Source organism: Gorilla gorilla, chromosome 8 (assembly GCF_029281585.2).
Source record: "Gorilla gorilla gorilla isolate KB3781 chromosome 8, NHGRI_mGorGor1-v2.1_pri, whole genome shotgun sequence".
NCBI classification, from domain to species: domain Eukaryota; kingdom Metazoa; phylum Chordata; class Mammalia; order Primates; family Hominidae; genus Gorilla; species Gorilla gorilla.
This window is the reverse complement of record NC_073232.2, coordinates 92,103,606-92,120,377: the sequence shown is the minus strand read 5'-3', so window position 1 is coordinate 92,120,377 and position 16,772 is coordinate 92,103,606. Positions and strand designations below refer to the sequence as shown.

The 16,772-nt window shown below is 53.6% G+C and overlaps 1 pseudogene; it reads right to left on the bottom strand.

The window, feature by feature from the left end:
* Window positions 1-1,576: 1,576 nt before the first annotated feature.
* LOC129524932 (NUT family member 2D-like) lies at window positions 1,577-14,837 on the bottom strand (annotated as a pseudogene).
* Between the last annotated feature and the right edge of the window lie 1,935 nt (window positions 14,838-16,772).

The window sequence follows — 16,772 nt, the reverse complement described above, 5'->3', positions numbered from 1 at the left end:
GAAGACAGCAGGCCTCCGACACTGCCCACATCGAGCAGAAGGGACGGGGCAGAGGGGCATCTGTCAGGCTGACTGCTGTGTTCTGTGGGCAGATGGGGCCAGAGAGGACCCAAACATGGCTCCCTTTGTCACTTGGCCGAGGGGCCAGGCCACCGTGTACCAGACAGCTTTGCCCCACCAGCCTCTGCTGCTGGGCCAGCCCCCAGCGCCGTGACCACAGCTCTGCACGCAGGCAGTGCTGGGACCAGTGCCCTGGCAGTCACAGGGGTCCTGAGCCAATAAGCGCCCTGGGGGAGGAATCAGAACTCAGACCGTGGAGGAGAAGGTGTTGGCCAGGAGGGAACCAGGGTGGGTGCCGGGTCCTGTCCATGCTGGGATCTGAGATTCTAAGAGGTGGGTTAGGGGTAAGGGGGGCAGAAGTTGGTCCATGGGGTGAGGGCAGTTCAGCAGAGATTGGGAGGACAGGACAACCTGGGAAAGAGCAGAGCATCCTCCCCAGCCTCGGTCCCTCTCCTGATGCAGTCCTCATCTCACTCATAGACTCTGGAAGTCTCCCTTTGGCGAACACCTAGCCCCCAACTCCCAGGGCACTTCCCAGACAGCCAATGCCACATCCCAGGCAGCCCCTGCTCTGCCCTTGGGGTCTGTGCCTGGCAGAAGGGCGGCTGACCCTCGGCCCCTCTTAGCCTGGGCCCCAGCTCCTCCGGGCCCTGGAACCATCAGAAACACCCACCCTGCGCCTGATGGACTGGACATGCTTGTTCCCATTGGTGATGGTGTGTTGGGAGGGAACTGTTTTAGAAATCAGTGTAAATCTGTGTCTACATCAATTCCACATGAGTTCAGTCATCATATGGGAAGGGAATCATAGCTGTGGGGGGCTCCATGCAGGACCTTGAGGGTCCCGAGGCCAGTCCCTGTGGCCACAGCAAGGAGCATCTGCTTTAGCTGTTGGACAAGACTCTCTCCTGCCCAGAAACAGGCAGAAGGACTTCCCCTGCTCCCCACCCATCATCGTATCCCAAACACACCTGTGTGGATGGTGACCTCAACGTCTCCCCTCAGCCCAGTGCCCGCGCTCTTCCTGATGAGGGTTAAGCAGGAGCAGCCTCCTCTCCCCATGTCCATGTTGCAGGCGGCTGCCTTCTCCTCAGCTCCCACCGAGCAGAACAAGAGCCAGCCAGCTCTCTCCAATCCCAGGATTTTCCAGGGATGCTGATAACGATGGGGGGCCCCAAGAAGCCTCCCTAAAGCAGGCAGGGCCTTGTGAGTGGGTGGTGGGAGGGATCAGGGCTTCCTCAGCATCTGTCAGTCCCTGGAGCATCTGAAGGGGCTCCCTACGTCAGGAGGAAAGAGTGGGGCCAGCCCCTGTGGGTTCCCAGAGCCTGGCATCTGCCAGTTCCTCTGCCCTCCCTCACAGACACCCTCCACGGAGCAGCACAGCACCGAGGACAGAGGCAGCAGCCCCAAGAGCATTTTCCAAGACAACTACATTTATTCACACTTACACACGAGGCCCCGAACGCACTGCTTCCCACCCCCACTCCCCAGCCCCTTCCCCCCAGACCCTCCCTTCCTGCCCTCCCCATTCAGCCACCCTCTCCCTCCCCTACCCTCCAAAGCTAAGGCCCAGCAAGATCAGCACTGGGGGAGAAGAAGCTTTTGACCGCTTTGGGGCATCGGATGCTAGAGCCCCATCCTTGGGGATTGGCCCCAGAGAGCCTGCTCAGAAGCCCCTACTGGCTACAATGCTGCTGCTTCTCCTTCCTGGAGACCAAGGGGTCACCCTTTCTCTTTTGAGACTGTGAGGGGCCACCCAGCCCCCAAGTCAGGGATTGCTCCCCAGAGACCCTGAGCCCAGGCCCTGGGTGGGGTATCTTTTCAGCAGGGGACAGGCTTCCAAAGAGAGGTCGCTTCTTGGCCTTGTTGGCAGGAGGAGGTGCTAGGTTGAGGCCTCTTCTCTTAGCAGATGGGGACTGATGAGTTCCCTGGGGTCCCCACTTTTCTGGGCTGAGAAGGCCCGAGGCAGGGACAGGGCTCTGGGGTAGCCACCAGGGCAGAAGCTTGTGCTGGGAACCCAAGAGGAAGGCCAGGCTAGGGAGTTCCTCCTCCTCACTTGACCCCTGAGCCAGCCCATGTGACTCCCTGACAGGAGACCCTCCAGGGAGATCCAAGGCATCCTTGGTACCCACGCCAGGGCAGGCGGGTCTGTGGTCCTGGGGAGGAGAGGTTGGCCGGGCAGCCCTCAGCCCAGGGGAATCCTGACATCCCAAAAGCACAACAGAGTCTTTGGACCTGGCCATGCCAGTGTGTGCTCTGCCTCGTCCCTGAGAGTCCCGGGCAGTCGTCTGGGGTGGGCAGGTTTCCATGCCAACCCCTTGTTGGGGGTCAGGGACGTCTCTCTCTGCTCCTTGGCCAGCTGCAAACTTAGAAGAACTTGAGTCCAACCGGGCTGTGCCATGACTAGGGGCTGCCCTCGCATGCTGTTTCTCCTTCAAGGGTAGGAGGCGCTTCTCCACTAGCTGCGGGAGGAAAGGGGGCACTTACTGGCACTGCCCCAGGTGTGAGCAGGGCCCAGGGTGGTGGAGACCAGGGCACTTAGGCGGCAGGTAGGGAAGCCTGAGGCAGCTGGGCTTTATGTCAGAGAGGGTGTGGCTCTGCCGGGCCTCCCGTTGGGCCTCACCACAGCTTGCATGCTGACTCCCCTCCCTGGCTCCTGTCCATCCTACTCCCTCTGAACCTGCATCTTCCCACTCCAGAGTGGCTCCCCAAGAAGCCGAGCATCCCCAGCGGGGGGGATTAGACAATCAGGTGGGCTTTGTGTGCCAGGTCCCTCCTGCCCCTGGGGTACCTGGGCAAGGGTAAGTCCTTCCTCCTGCTCCAGCTCCTGGCTTAGGGCCAAGAAATCCATCTGTGGATCTGGGGAAAGCAATTCTTCCAGGAATTGGGGATGAATGACGGCCTCCACCTGGAAACAGAAGGAAGAAGGCGTGAGCTTCCTGGGCAGGGAGTAACCTGGAGCCAAGAACACCTGGAGGAGATGCAGAAAGCAGCGAGCGCCCCGTCCCCACCCTCCTGGGGCTGTCTCATATCATGGTGACCACCAGCTACAGACACAGACCACAGACCTGGTAGCTACACACACACAGACAGAGACACACAAACCACACACAGACACACAAACAGACCCACATATGACACAGGAAAAGACACAGACACAGGTAACGTACACACTCCACACTCACACCCACACAGACACACAAAGACACACAGTAACAAACCACAGACACAAACACACAGCAACACACAGACACACACAATCACATACACAGACACTCAAATCCATGGAAATACACACACTGCTGAGTAGCTAAGGAACAGAGCTTAATTCCAAGGACCTGGGAGTGCCACCCCCTGGAATCCAGCCGACCCCAGCACTCCAGGCCAGCCCACCTTGGTGACGAAGTCTTTCTGGGAACACAGCTTGTCAATGTAGCTCAGGAGGCCCGGGTCTGGGGGCGTCCAGTCCTCTTCCTGTGGCTGCTTCACTTTGCCCTCTTCCCGTTGTTTCTCAGGCTCCCCCGTGGCCCCGAGGGAAGGCCCCAGCAGCTCCTCCATGATGTCCACATACTCCTGCACCACTTCTGGGGGGATCTCCTCAGGGACCTTGGTCTCTGCTGGTCTCTGGGGCCTGGGTGGTGGCAGGCGGGCCTTGGTCTCTGCTCGCCGGTGGGGCCGGGGTGGTGGCCGGCGGGCCTCGGTCACTGGCCTCTGGGGCCTGGGTGGTGGCAGGCAGGCAGTCGGGGCCTTGGGGCCGGCCTTGCTGGGAAGGTACACTGAGGCAGAGAGGGAGGAGGACGGGCGTGGTGAGGGCCACTCCTCCTGCTTGCACCACACAGGGGAGGGCAGGGCTTGGGGATGTGAAGTGGGTCCCAGCTGGGTCAGGACCACCTGAAGCACAGCGCCCCTGGAGGAGGCAGGAAGGGCACATCTGAGACAGCATCACTTGGGAGGAAGTTTGGAGCCACCAATATGCCGTGTACTCTCCCCACTCATCCCTGCTTCCTGGGCAGAGCATATGTGGAGTTTTGGACAGGCGAGGGGAGAGAGTAGCTAGGAAACTTGACCAGGTCAATACCGAACATATGCTCCTGGAAACTGTCCTGTTGGAGGGAGCAAATCCCCCTCTCGAAGGGAAGCATGGGGTGTGGGGACAGTGGCCTCCCTTGGCCCCTTTGGCCTTTGCCATGGCTCCTGTGGGAATATGGGAAGCCATACCTGGCTGCTTGACCACCTCAGGGGCCGGGGGTCCTCGAGGTTCAAGCCTCGGTGTGGCTGGAGGAGGCAGGCACTGGGGCCCCTTCATCCATTGCGATTTCTGAATCTGCATCTCCTCCTCAGCCTCAAACTCCAGGAACCTGGCGGTGAAGGAGGCCCAGGCTGTGCTGAGAGGGTCCAGGCCCCCTCCCCCCAGGACCAGGCAGCGGCCGAGGGCAGGGATAGGACGGAGTGCCTCGGGTGGGCTGTCCAGGCCCTCACTGTGTCCCATCCCCCAGTCCCAGGAGAAAGCTGCTCCCAGAGTTCTGGGCTCACCCTCCCTCACCTGGCCCCTGCAGAGCCCATGGCATCAACGGGGCTTCCTGACTCAACTCAGGGCCACGAGGTCCAGGAGGGTCTCGGGGGACCCCTCCTCCAGGTTTCAGCTGGCCAGGGGTGGGGTTTATGGCAGAAGGCATCAGGGATGATGCCCAGATGCAGGAGTCCTGAGGCTAGGACTGTAGGCCCCTGAAAGATAACCCAGGGGCACGAGGCCTGGGAGACCCCTGGTCAGGAGGGAGCAAAAGCTGAGCTCAGAGGACAGGGCCCCTTTCCCCTGAGGCTGCTGTCTATCTGTCTGCCTTCATGGAGGGGACTGCCCAGGAGCAAAGGCAGTCAGGCCAGAGATGGGTCCCATGGTGTCCCAGGTGCAGATCTCCCCAACCCAACTCCCTGGCCAGGCTGGGATGGGAGAAAACCGACTTCTGGCCACTGCTGTGAGGAGCCTGCACCCTACTCTTGTCCATAGTCACTAGCGCCCCTTCTCCCCATCCCCACAGCTGGAGGTGACCCACTTTGGGCTGTGATGCTGGCTGCTCCTGCCATGACCTCCAGTGTCAAGGCAGGGATGGCCCTAGGCCAGGCATGGGGTGCTTCCCAATAGGCCAGGACAGAGACCCCAGAACACTCTAGGTGGCAGGAGCAGCTTCCTGAGGGAGCCAGGGGCCCAGAGTGTCCTGGGTTTCTCCACACCCTCCTCATCCTCCACGTTGAGAAGCCACCGCGGCCACCGGGCCTCTGTCGTTCACTCTCACCCTGCCACGCGGGCCCTGCTCCCAGGACCCCAGACTCACTTTTCCGCCATCTCGTAGAAGATCATCCGGTCAAAGTTGCTCGTGTGCTGCCATTCCCGCATGGCCCGCCACAGTCCCTCCTCCAGGGTCATGGTGGGCTTCCGCCGGGCCAGGGATCGGAGAACTGGGCTGTAAACCAGTGCAGTCAGTCTCAGTCTATAAGCCCAGCCTTCATCCCAAGCCCACCTGGTCCCAACACCTGCCCCCTGTCCTCCCCACACCTGTCCTGCCATCTGTCCCTGTCCTGTTCTCCCCCATGTGGGCTCCTCAGGCCCCAGGACACACCCCCAAGATCAAACATCAACACAAGCTACCAAGTGGCCTCTCCGACTGCCCCTCGAGTCCTCAGTGTTGAGAAGTGGACTCAGTACTATGGGTGGAACATGTGTGTCTCCAACATTCCTGTGCTGAAGCCCTCAGCACCAGTGTGTCAGTATTTGGAGGCAATCAGGGTTAAAGCAGGTCATGAGCGTGGGTCCCAATCATGGAATCCAAGCCCTGATAAGAGCAGAAGGAGACGCCAGGGCTCTTCCTCTCAGCCATGAGGAGACATAGCCAGAGACAGCTCTCTCCAGCCAGGAGGAGGGCCCTCACCAGACACCCAATCTGCTGTCACCTTGATCTGGGACTTCTGGCCTCTGGAACTGGGAGACACGAATGTGTCTTGATAAAGCATCCAGTCTATGGCATTCGTTACGGCAGAGCCTGAGCTGACTGAGACAGTGTGCACACAGAATGACCTGGGGGTGAGGGTTAAAGTGCAGATTCCAGGGCCCCAAGACTGAGCATTTAACCCGCTTCCTGGGGACTCTGGCGCAAGGCAGCCCCTGGGGACGTAGCCTCAGGGCCCTGGAGCATGAGGAGCAGGAGCACACGTCCAGAACCAAAGCAGAGCGGTGTCCACGCCACTGCAAGCAGCAGGTCCAGATCCCACATTCCCACAGGAGCCATGGCAAAGGCCTGTGAGCCTGGGGCAGCTCCACCCGAAGAATCAGGGTCCCCAGTGCACCGGGACTCCGCTCCAAGGAGGAATGCAACCAGTTCCAGGGTGCGGGAACAGCGAGATTTTTGGGGATGAAGATGGGGCCACCTTCCACCTACACCCCAGGCAGGGAACTTCCCTAGGGGAACGGCCAGTGTGTTGCACGGTGGATGTGCTCAAGCTCCCGTTTGCTCATCAGCGGGAAACACAGGGTCACAGAGGCACCGCAGGGTGGAGAGAGGCAGGGACTGGGAATGAAACCACAAACTCTCCCAGATGCTGACGTTGCTGCCTCACAGTCACCACAGTCCACGGCCCTGGGCTGCTGGACTCATGGTGCACTCAGAGCTGTCACTGGAGCCCGTGGCTTTGGGGAGTGCTCTCCTAGATGGCCTAGTCTTGATAATGATAGTAATGGGGACAGTAATCATAACTGCTGTCATGTAATGTGTCATAGCATGTGCCAGGCACTGTGCTATGCATGTCATATGTGAGCTCAAGTTATCTCTTCACCATCCTCTGAATGAAGCATCATTGTCCCTTTTTCTAGGCGGGATTGAGGGTGAAGATGCAAATACCTGCCCGGCATCGGCCCCAGTGCAGGGCCCAAGACCATCCCCCTGTGCAGGCTCCACCACCGCTGTGCTAACTGGACCTCAGCGGAACTGCAGGTATGTGCCAGGTTCCTGCTGGGCCCTGCAGCTCCTCCCCCCGGCCCCATGTGAGGTGCTCCTGGCCATCAATACTGAGTTAAAGTGGAGGCACTGGGGTGTGTACTCAAAGACCTAAACCCAAACCGTAGCTCACGTCACACCAGGAACCCTCTCTGACCTGGGTCTTCTGTAAACATTGTTGTGAAAATTATTGAAAGTAAGGATTGGCTGGACTCACGGGACAGTGACGGGCAGTTGAGATGAGGCCCCTGACAGTCTGTCCTGAGCCGCAGCCAGATTAATACTGTTGAAAATGTACCTTCCCATAGTGCAGCCCATCACCCTCACAACCGCCCTGCAAGCTCCCCTGAACAGCGTGACCTCCCGTCCATCCAGCAGCCTCTTTACGTGTGAGCTGCAGGACCAGCTCCAATGCCCCGAGGACACTCACATGAGGAAGCACGAAAGCGCTTCGGTGTCAGGACTCTGGGGAAGGTGCCTCCGGGCCAGGGGCTTGTAGTGCTGCCAGAGTCGGAAGTTCTCATAGACACTCCTGGGGTTACAGGAGTCATCTGGCGGGGCCTTGGCCTGGGAGGAAGCCAGGCTGCCCTCTCCATGAGCCCCTTGTGGCCATGGCCCAGCATTCCCTTGGGACACAATGGGGGGCAACTGGGCAGCCGGTGGTGGTGGTGGTGGTGGAAGAGGAAGGCCCTGGGACCAGCCTCCCTCACAGGCCTGGGTGCCCCCAACCACCTGGGTAGCCATAACAGGCACCACAGGAGCAGCTGCCAGGAGTAGGGGAGGTGGACACACAACACCTCCACAGAGGGCGCCTGGAGCCTGCCAGACGAGGGGGGCCTGAGGTAGGACCAAGGTCTGCGCCTGAGCGGCCTTCACAGGCCCCACCTCTGTCCTCATCTGGACAAAGACGTTGGAAGCCCCGGCCCCACTCGGGCCGCAGCCATCCTGTTCTGCCACCAGAGGTGTGCTGGGGAAGGTAGACAGCACCAGAGGGCCGCCTGGAGGAACCCCTGCAGTCACAAGGAGCGGCCCATGTGCTGGGCCGGGAGCCGGTGTGGTGAAGGGCAGAGCGGTGAACACAGACAGGGAGGTGCCAGGGTTCACAGTCACGCCCGGTCCCAGCACTGGGTATGCTGTGGAGACAAAGGAAAGAGGTGAATGAGCTGGGGTCTCCAGGTCCACACTAGTCACTGGGGAATCAGAGGGGAGTCCCAACAGCTAAGGGCGTATGACAGGGAAACTGCAGCTTGCAAATGTCCCTGAGTGTGCATCGGATGCTCTGTTCCTCCACGGAGAGTCGCTCCACTAGAGAGCCTGGCCCCGGTCACCAAGACTCCCTGACCCCTGTCTCCCAAGAAGTAACAGCCAAGCCTTCGCTGCCCGAGGGTCTCCCTCGGGTGTCCCTGGCAGACCCTGTCAGCCTCACAGGCATCTCCCAAGCCATGGGTCAGGGATGAGTCTCTCAGCGGCTTGGTGGTCCTCAGCGTGCTCAGCAACAGGTGAGGGGCCTACCCCAGGGCAGTGCTCGGCACTCAGAAGGCCGACAGGAAGCCAGAAGCTTCCGAATATTATGGCCCCATCTCCTCTTCAATCTTCCTTTTCCTGACGCTCTTGTAAACCCCTTTCTTTCCCAGCTCGGACATAACAAAACAAAACCACTGGATGGAAATCTTTCCCAAGCCAGCGCCCTAGGAACCCTGAAGATAATCCATAACTCGTCATGCCCAGCATGCAAGTGATTGTCCTGGCACCACCCACAGCAAGTGCTAAATAGGGGTCAGATTCGGGCCACCCTTTCCGCAGTACACAATGGTCCTGGCTGCCACTCGGGAAGCTCTGTTCCCAGGGAGCAGGTCTGAGAGGCAGTGGTGGAGTCCCCTGAGACAGTGTCACTGCATAGCCAGCAAAAGCCACACACGATTAGAACACAGCCAGCAAATGGCGAGCAGCAGGGCTATCAGGGGAGGTGTCTAGGGATTTTCACAGCTGCTGGTCATGTTACAATAGATAGTGGGACAAGGAGCCCATCCCTGGCCCTTCTCCTTTGAGCTCCCAATAACTGAACATAGTGACCAACCGAAAACCAGGGGTTCTCGGGCCATGGGCCGGGTGAGGCAAAGTTGTCTGGAACTCATCCCTGTTCAATAGGACCTCATGCAGTCTCTAGTCAAGGGGAATAAGGGATACAGCACATGCACCTCATCATTCAGGACACATATCCTAACTTGAATAATAATAATAAGAGAACCATCTTCCTATTCGTGCGCTACTCTCCTTCCTCTACTGAAAAGGAAACCAGCCTTTCCAGACCCTTCCACTGAGAACCAGGAAGAATCCACACCTGCCCCCCGTTCATGAGGTAGTATAAATGGAATAGGAGCAAATTCTTCATCTCCACAGTAACACAGTGCAGAGGACAGGCCATGAGGTAGCAGACAAGAGGAAGTGGGTCTGAAGACCTGAGCTTCCACAAAAGGGCAAACAATTCAGAACAACTCAGGAAACCCAGGCCCTGTGTTGCCTGAACTTCCTCATCTGCCCCCACCCCTGTTAAAGCCAACAGCTACCTGAACTGACGGAGAAGCCATCTCTAGGGAGAGAGCTGAGGGCCTCTGGGCTGTGGCAGTTACAGTAGCCCCCAGCCTCGCCCACCCAGGGGCTGTCACTACATGCTCTGTCACAGCCAACCCACCCAACAGTTTTCTGGCTGAGACCACTTCTCCCCACTCCTCCCTAAGATCGAGAAAACTCCAGTCCAAATCTCTCTGAACACTATGGAAGGGCACCTTCCAGGTGCCTGAAGATATGGCACAGCTTTCAGGCTTGCCTATCATCCTCCCGGGGCCACCAGCACAACATGATCCCACCACTCCCTACAAACACACAATGACGTGACCTGTCTCCTTCTAGAAAGGATCAATCCATCCACTCTGTCCTTTCTCCTACACGGTGTATTCCCCCAGGCATCTTGTTCCACCTCTAAGGGGCTGTCCTCCCTAAACACAGACTCAGGGTGCCATGGCCATCCCCAGGTGTGATGTCCTTGGGGACATCCAGTCTTCCCTCCCTCCTCAACATCAGCCCTATCAACTGTCAAATTTGAATTCCTAAGGAGTTGAGGCATGGCAGACTCAGATAATGCCCCCATCCCTACAGGCTTACCTCCATTTGAAGCCATCCCCTCAGGCTGGGCACTGACCACCGCTGTCTGGCAGTTTCCACAATGTGAAAAGCCAAGGGTAAGACCCAGAGAGTGACCTGGCTCAGCAGATGCTCCTGAGTCCAACTGACGCAGTTAAAATTTGAAAGTCAACAGGTTTCTGGAACATAGGACCCCAGACATTCTGCAGAGGGGGAGGGGCAGTGGGCAGCTGGTAGGGGTGGGGAACATTCTGTGAAGGGCTTCGGCCATTAGGCAAGAACCTGAGTTTCCCTTCCAACTGGAAGGCAGCAGCAGAGATGGCGTGTGCCTCTTTAGGCAACTTTTAAATTGTCCTTCTGACTCACAGCAAAAGCTTCTACCTGATGGCCCCTTTACTTCCATTCTTTATCAACAGACCTACTTTTGTGCCAATCAACCCATGCTCCTTCCCACTTTGGCTCTTTCCCAGTCTTGACGAATTTCAAGAGCGGCCTCACTTCGTGAACAAAATTCAAAACACATTTTCAGTCTGAGAAACACAGGGGTTCTTAGGAAGGCAAGGGGACTGGGTGTTTGAAATCAGGATGGTCTCAGCCGATCCAGACATCCCCACAGAAAGTCCCGGGCCGCACTGACAGCTGAGAAAGAACATCTCAGGGCTTGGATCCCCTGTTCAGAGGACACATGCTGTTCCACCCAGTAGAGGAATGGCGGCTCCATGCTGTGTCCTGCAGAGCTCTCAGTCTCTGCACTTGAGGCCCTGGGCCTGCATCAACGTGAAGGCTCTTCAGTGTTATCACGTGGAGACAGACGATAGGAATCCTGCAAATGAGCAGAAAGGATGTGACGATTAAAGTTTCTTCTGAAGCTATTACAAACTCAAGTCAGTGAGTTGCTTCTCTACTAGTTTTTTATTGCCAACTGGAATTCTGCACTGTGTTGCAGAGTCAGGGGTGGGGAGCGTGGAATTGTTCCCTTACTATCTGCTGCTTTATCGACTGAAATTGATCAAGGCTACAACAAAAACATTTCTAGAAATCATTTGAATGCGGTAGGAAAAACTCTGGGAATGGAGTCAGAAGAAAGTATATTTTGGAGTGTGTTTTCAGGTCTAAAAATCTTTGCCAGAAATACTCTTTAATGGAACCTCCAGACTGAGTAGGAAAACAGGGCATACTATTTTTTGAAAGGCATGAGCAGGAATGAAATCAATGCCATCCAAAGGGAATGCAAGACATGCAATTGGAGGATACTTTGCTTTAGGATAAACCCTCCAAAGGTAAACCTTTCAGCAAGGGTGTTACCTAAGTGCATGGACTGCAGGTTTGTATTACCGAAAATTAGGAGTGATCGTTGCGGACGCGCTGGTTTCTCAGAGGCACGGTCATGGCGGTTCCAATGAGGGGGGGTTGTCTGGCCCCAGGAAGCGCCCAGGTGCCACGTCCCTCCATTTCCACATCTCCAACAGGGCCCTCCTAGGGCGGGCTCCTGGCCTGCCCCATGCGCCGCCGCACGAGCCTTGAGGCGGGTGAGGTTCCAGCGCGAGGCCGGCCGCCCTCAACCGCTCCCAGCGCTGGTTGCGGCGGTTCATGGCAGGGAGACGCGCAGCGCGAGGGCAAAGGGCGGTTACCCAGCGGCCTTCGCTCTCATGGCGTCCTTCTTGGTGTTACCTAAAAATAAAGCCAAGGGTGATCAGAAGGTAATCACCTCCTGGTCATGCTCCCACTGGTCACCAGTGTCCGCGGGGCGACCCCACATTGTGACTAGAGCAGGCCTGTGGCTGCGCTCAAGGCGGGAGCGTTCATAGCTTTCCTAGCGGGGGCCCTGCGGGACGCCCAGGCCGTGCTCCTTTCCCTTGCTCACCTGGCCCTGAAGTGAGGGGGGAGGTGTAACAATGCAGTGGGAACCTCAAAGTTTGTCTCGGCCATGCCTTTCACATTCCAAACAATGCAAAAGCTTGAAGAAAACCTCAGCAGTTGAAACCGTGATGCAGTTCAGCAAAGAAGTAGCTCCTGTCCTCGTAAAACAGTGAAGTTCTCACGGACAACCTCATTGAGTAAGTTGTGAAGCTTGTTGACTTGATCAGAATGATCAGCCAGCATGCCTGTTCTAATACGCTGATTTGTCACTGATAGGAGCAGCTGCAAAGTGGAAGAACAGGCCTTTAGTCATAGTTTGTTCACTTGGTAGCACAAGTTGGTTGTGGATGTAAGAGTGTGGCCAAAGTCAAGAAAAGCTTCCGTGAGAATCGCTTACTTATGTGGGATTTACAAATAAAAAGTAGTGGTATATTATTTGTAAATTGTAGGCTACACATGTATCTAAAGTTTACTGCACACACGTGTGTTATCTTGGGTGGTTGGGTTAGTGTGTACTTGAGAATGTCAGGAAGATTTATTTTGGATTTTGGGGGTGTGAGATTTGTGCGGGTGGTTTTGTGTATGTGAAAATATGTTTATATGAATTCTTAGTTTGGAATTTGATGTGTATTTAATTGGTAAGAATCTAATATGTATTCACATGTGTGGGTTGGTGGTGTCTGTGTGGAGACTGCAGATTAAAGAATGTCATAACTGGGCCGGGCACGGTGGCTCACACCTATAATCCCAGCACTTTGGGAGGCCGAGGCAGGTGGATCACCTGAGGTCAGGAGTTTGAGACCAGCCTGACCAACATGGTGAAACCCCGTCTCTACTAAAAATACAAAAATTAGCTGGGTGTGGTGGTGCATGCCTGAAGTCCCAGCTACTCGGGAGGCTGAGGCAGAAGAATCACTTGAACCCAAGAGGCGGAGGTTGCAATGAGCCCAGATCGTGCCACTGCACTCCAGCCTGGGCCACAGAGCGAGACTCCGTTCCCCGCCCCCTAAAAAAGAAGGTCATAACTGTTTTTGTGAGAGTGTGTAGGAGTGAGAGTTTATATTTGGAGAATATGAGATGTAAGATATGTATACCAGAAGAATTGGGGTTATATATTTGTGATTTGGGTTGTGAAGATGTATTTTCCATGTGTTTTCTCAGATGAATGTTGGCGATTTGTATTTGTCTAATGTTTGGCAGATTTGGAAGAATTATCTTGTGCACATGGGCAATAACAGAGAAAGTGCTTGTGTCTATTTTGTGGATGTACGCTCTGTTTGGTTTACGTATTTGGGAAATATAGGAAGACCTTTTGTATATTCAGGGCATGTTGCAGGGTGATGCGTGCTTCTTTTCATGATTTTCAGGGGGTGTGTATGGCTATTTCAATGTGTGAGGGCAGATCCATGTCTACTGGGAGACTGGTAGGATGAACGTGTGCAGTTATGAGGTGGAGTTTATATGATTCTGTGTCTTGGAAGATGGAGGAGTTATTTCTGTGTGAGCATTTGGAAGTGTGATTACATATGTGCAGGTATTGTGGAACTGTATGTGTATTTGGGGATATGAGGTGGCATGTTTGCATATTTGTGGCGTGTTAGTTAATCACGGGTATATTTAGGGCATGTAGACAACTACATGAGTATTGAGTCTGTGGGTGTGTTCAAGGGCGTGGCAGTTTAGATGAAGGTTTTGTGGAGCTATGTGCTTGTGTTTTTCAGTAAGTGGTTATTAGGGTTATATATTCTGGGAATTTAGTATGTGTGTGTCTGATAGAGAGATGAGGTTCTCTTTTTATACAGGAGAGTGGGAGAGTTGAATTTATATGTATTAGAGGTATGTGATATGGTTATTGGTTAGTACTTGGCAATGTGGGAGCTGGTTCATACTAGATTGGGATAATTTGGGATTGGGAACTGTTTTTATGGGTATTTATAAATGATATGCTGGAGATATTTCTGTGCATCTTGGGTGTGTATACTGGTTTGTGTGTATATTTATCAGCATATAGATGAATTATCTAAGTCTGTTTATAGAATACGGGATTGTTAGTATTTAAAGTGTATTTCTTTGGAGAATGCTAGGATGTTGGTACATGTGTTTGGGCATGTTTAGGGGATGAGGTGAGGAGGTGGTATTCCGGAGATGTAGCATATTGATTGGATAGTGTTTCGGGGGATTTATACACTCAGAGATTGGGGATATTTGTGTGAGTTTGTATGTGCCCATGGGTATATGAAAGTTGTGTGCGTATATTAGAGTATTATTGGTGTTTTTGTGGTTTTTTTTTGTATTGTATGGGTTTTATCTGGGAGGGTGAGGTGTGTATTCATGGGTAGTTTGTGAGTGTGTATATGAGGGGTTTTGGGTATATTAAGACTTAGTGGTCCTCTGTGTCTGTTGTGAAATGTAATACTCGCAGAATTTGGTGTTGCCACTTGTATGTGTGTTCTCAGAGTTCGTGAGGTGGACTTATATGTATTTGATAAAAATAGTTTGTGGTTCTGTGTGTGTTTCAGTTTATGTGGCTTCCGTGTTTTGTATTCTGGGAGATGTGGGAGGCTCAGTGCATGTATTTGGAAACAGAGAGGCTGTGTAGGTTGTGTTTGGATTCAAGAATCATGGATTCCTGTATTTTAGAGCTGTGGGATTGTATGTGATTCTTTTTCTGGGTGATGCATGACACAAGTGTTGTATACGTTGTGATTTTTTTTTTGAGCCTATAGGATTTTCATTATGTACTGTTAACAAATCTACTGAAAAGGATTTTCTTAAAAAAACAACAAAAGAAAAAAATAGAAATTTGATTCCACTGAGCTGTTTGCAAATCAAGGAGTCCCAGCCTTCAGTGCAAAACAAAGATACACTCTGAAAGAACAAAGAGAGGTATTATCTTTTACAGAGAAATTCGTTCTCAGATTCCCGATCTGGTTCACTCTGCAAATGAGGGATACAAGCTTGTTTATTTCTGATTGGCTGATGCAAGTCACAGTCTATTTCTTAAGTCCATATGAGAAATAATCTGTAAATGACACGAGCAAATTTACAAGTTAGATTAGCAACTTTACATTGCTTAAAATCTGATGTTATATTTTTAAAAATGCCTCTGGGTACAGGCAAAATTATGTCATATGGCCACTGGAACTGAAGTCCTTACCAGCTATGTGAAAAATATTCAGATTGTTTCTGTTATCTCTGCATTTTAAAGTAGCAAAATACTAAGCCATTAGGTTATTGAACCTGTAATATTCCCACAGGGGTTTTATGTCTACCCCATGGGATTCAATTAATTTTCCTGGACTCTGGTTAGACTGTTTCCTTTCCCTCTTAGGCATTTGGCCCCCAAAGTCAGGTAGGTAAAAGTGTCATTTTTAAAGATTTTACCTGTCAGGGAATTTCCTGGTTGGTGCTCCTGGAAAGCATGCAGCTGGCCGGCAGGAGTCTGACATTCTCAGTCAGTGGGGAGAGAAGACATGTGTCTCCCAAAGCCAAGAGGTAGCCAGGTGGAGGACAGCAGGACTTTCTAGGGGGTCCAAGGGGAAAGTTCTGAGTGGACCCTGGGAAGGGACATGGGTGCCCCATCTGAGATGACCTGTGTCCTTCCAATGCCTGGTATCCCCAAGAGGGGCCCAGACATGGACCGCCCTGGGGAACGAGGATGTGGTGCTGCCTGGAGGAGCTAACACTGAGGTTTGGGGAAGTCACCACACAGCTCCCAGAACCCAGAATCTGTGACAAGCAACCATGTGTGGAGAGGGAATGGGGACAGTGGAAGGACACAGCTCAAATGAAGACACTGCGGACATGTTTCCATGGCTTTCTACATTCTTCATCACCATCGAGTGTTCTCCTCTACACAGTGAGCACAACATTTTACCCACGTGCCTGATGGACAGGCCAAGCTGAATGGAAGCCTTCTGAGGCACTGGAGCAGAAGGGAAAACTTGCACATGGTCGCAAAGGACTTCACACTGTTCCATCCCCTCTACTGCCATCCAAGAGGCCTCTTGACTCTTCCAGAATCAGATGTAAAAGACAAGGTCAGTAAAATCAGTATCCATGCCACCTGAAGCTATGATTAGGCATTGTACACGAACATGGCACTTTTATTTACTTATTTATTTATTATTTATTTTGAGACGGAGTTTTGCTCTTGTCGCCCAGGCTGGAGCGCAGCGGCGCTGTGTTGGCTCACTGAAACCTCTGCCTTCCGAGTTCAAGTGATTCTCCTGTCGGCCTCCTGACTAGCTGGGATTACAGGCACCCACCACCATGCCTGGCTAATTTTTGCTTCTTTTTTTTTAAGTAGAGATGGGGTTTCACTGTTGGCCAGGCTGGTCCTGAACTCCTGACCTCAGGTAATCCACCTGCCTTGGCCTCCCAAAGTGCTGGGATTACAGGCATGAGCCACCGCACCTGGCCTGAAGATGGCACTTTTAAAAAGATTTTTTTTCTAAGTAAAATGGCCCCCAAAGAGCCCAATGATTTTTTTAAGGGTTTATTTTTAATTTTTAAAAAACTGGATAAAAATGAAAGCTGTAAAATATGGGAAGTAGAGCAAGAGAGCTGCTGAGTTTGCATTTGAAATTGTGAGGGGCTGGGGAGGACACGACCAGGTAGAGAGGACCCCTACCCACTAGTCTCTGCTCTCACAGCTTGCGCTCCCCACACTCAGGCTGCACCACCAGGGAACACAGGACAGAAGTCTAGAGGACAAGAGACCAA